The following is a 2807-nucleotide window of genomic DNA, read 5'->3' as shown; positions in this document are numbered from 1 at the left end:
ATATATATATATATATATACACACACACACACACACACACACTGACACACACACACACACACACACATATATATATATATATATACATAAATATATATATACATATATATATATATGCACATATAAATATATACATATATATGTATAAATACACACACACACACAAACATATATATATTTGTACGTGTGTATGTATACATATATATATGTGTGTGTGTACATAGATATCATATGATGATTGCCACTTCTTTACAGAAGAAGGCCATCTCTTCAATTAATAAATACTGTCATGAGATCTTATATGACTAGCAAGTCATATAAGAAATCATTAGACAAGAAAATAAAGTTGTTATTGAAATATCGGTGAAACATATGCTAATGATACTCAAATTTTGAGGCAATATTTTGAGGTAAATGTTGTAAGGAGCAGAACTCGTTTCATAATATTGTTGGAGTGATATACACCCCTGGGCGATTAAAAAGTGTTGTATTTTTCAAATATATAAAAGGTTATTTCTTCTTTCGGAAATGAGGAATAGAAAAATACTACAAAGCTGTCCAGTTATGATGACTAGAGTTTTAAAGAACATGATTTAGGTATCAAACAGTATATTCACAAAATGCAGAGCATGAAAAGAATCGTTATGAGTTATTTACATCAGAGAAGGGCCTCCTATAGAAATACCACAAATAAATCTGAAATATCTCTAAAAATTAGATCGGAAATATTTAATAAATACCACCACTTCTACAAGTATTTACTTAAACGCAGTAAGATCTTGCCACCATCCAACTGAATGTCGGGAAAATCCATTTTCTCCTTCGCTCTTAACCCCCATATAGCGTATAATATGGTTCAAGGCGCACAGTATCTAATCAAAAGGCAGAATGGTCATGACATGAGCTCACCAGAAGCTAGACAATAGCAACAACGATGACGATTTCTGTAAATATTGGGTTCAAATTTTGGCAAAAGGCCACCAATTCCTCAACTGGTACTTACTTTATCGACCCCAAAAGGATGAAAAGCAAAGTCAGCCCCGGTGGCATTTGAACTCAGAATGTAAGGTCGGACAAAATGTCGCTAAGCATTTTGCCCGAGATGCTAACGATTTTGCCAGATCACCGCCGTCATTTACAGATTGCAGCAAATATTGGCAATGATAATGTTACGGCATGTTATCATTTCATCAACAACAACAACATCAATAACGTCAACATAATTATCATCATAATCGCACACATTGTCGTCATTCGACATCCATTCTCCACTACCATCAGTAACACTCACATCACCTTTACAACACAAAAGTATTATCACCAACGTCGTCTTTATCACCGAAGTGATCGTCATCATCATCATTATCCTCATCATAGTCGTCGTCTTCATCAAACCTATTGTTGTTGTTTTTGTTGCCGCAATAGAAGACCAATGCTGTAATTTCTGTTCACGTGTGAAAATGGCTTCATCTGGAATTGACTTGAGATTTGAAACTTCTAAGAATCCGGCCACAAGGACTGTGCCTTGAGCAAATTCGATAGAGCAATTTGTATTCCATTCAAAATATGGTTTCACGTCATAAAAACGACGCCATTGGAAAATCGTAGTCATCGTCATCTTCATTATTATCCTATCCATCATTATCATCAACATTATCATCATCGTCGATGGTGTCATCATCGTCGTCGTCGTTGTCGTCGTCAAGGCTAACTATCTGAATAACATCAATACTTCTACTGTTGAAACAATGAAGCTACAGTCATTAATTCGCTTATCACATCTAGTCTGTTTCTGTGCCTTTCATACAGACATTGTCAGTAACGAGATATGAATGTATGTGTCCATTAGTATGTACATGTTGGTGGGGGCGCCGGTATACATATATTATACATACACAGAGACATATATGTATAAGTGTGTGTGTGTGTGTGTGCGCGCGCGCGCGTGTGTGTGTGTGTGTGTGTGTGTGTGTGTGTGTGTGTGTGTGTGTAGCGTATAGGCCGATTAAAACCAGTATGGCGATATTTCCACATACTTCTATGTAATAACTCTTTTTTCAATAATGTCCCCTACTTCAGATAGTTTTCAATTTACGATAATGCCACTGCAAAATGTTATTGCTACTGTCGTTATTGTTGCTGGTACTGCTGCAGCCAACAGTAATGATGATGATGACGATGATGACGGTGACGACGACGACGACGACGACGATGACGATGATGACGATAATGGTGATGATGATGATGATGATGATGATGATGATGATGATGATGATGATGATGATGACGAGGAAGAAAAGTAGAAAGTTAGTCTCAATATTTTTCGATTATAAAAGGTGCATATGGATTTTCCTACTAATCTGTGCGATATAAATACTGCACTATAGCTTTTCGAGATGCTTATTTCAAAAGAAATCTATATTTTTATTATTATTATTGTTATTATTACTATTATTATTGTTATTATTATTATTATTATTATTATTATTATTATTATTATTATTATTATTAATGAAGTTCATATCAAAGAATACTTTCGATAAAGATAAAATTACGTGCTTTCGGGGAAACATTTCCAAGATAGCGATATATTTCGAAAACATCACACAATAAAGGTAAGAAAGGAAAATTCCAATAATAATAATAATAATAATAATAATAATAATAATAATAATAATAATAATAATAATAATAGTAATAATAATAATAAAATGACGACAACAACGGCGACAACAATAATTGAAGAATGGAAGTCCTTTTGTATTATACGGTGAATAAAGTATTGTAGAGAAGCATTCTTTCCATAA

At 33.7% G+C, this 2807-nt stretch overlaps 1 protein-coding gene across 1 annotated transcript in view; it reads left to right on the top strand.

Annotated features, from left to right (window-relative positions):
* LOC106880286 (tachykinin-like peptides receptor 99D) overlaps window positions 1-2807 on the top strand; it is a 234156-nt gene that overhangs the window by 218230 nt on the left and 13119 nt on the right. The gene's annotated exons all lie outside the window — the stretch shown is intronic.

This window comes from Octopus bimaculoides, chromosome 2, assembly GCF_001194135.2.
Source record: "Octopus bimaculoides isolate UCB-OBI-ISO-001 chromosome 2, ASM119413v2, whole genome shotgun sequence".
NCBI lineage: Eukaryota > Metazoa > Mollusca > Cephalopoda > Octopoda > Octopodidae > Octopus > Octopus bimaculoides.
This window is presented reverse-complemented; position numbering and strand designations above follow the sequence as displayed.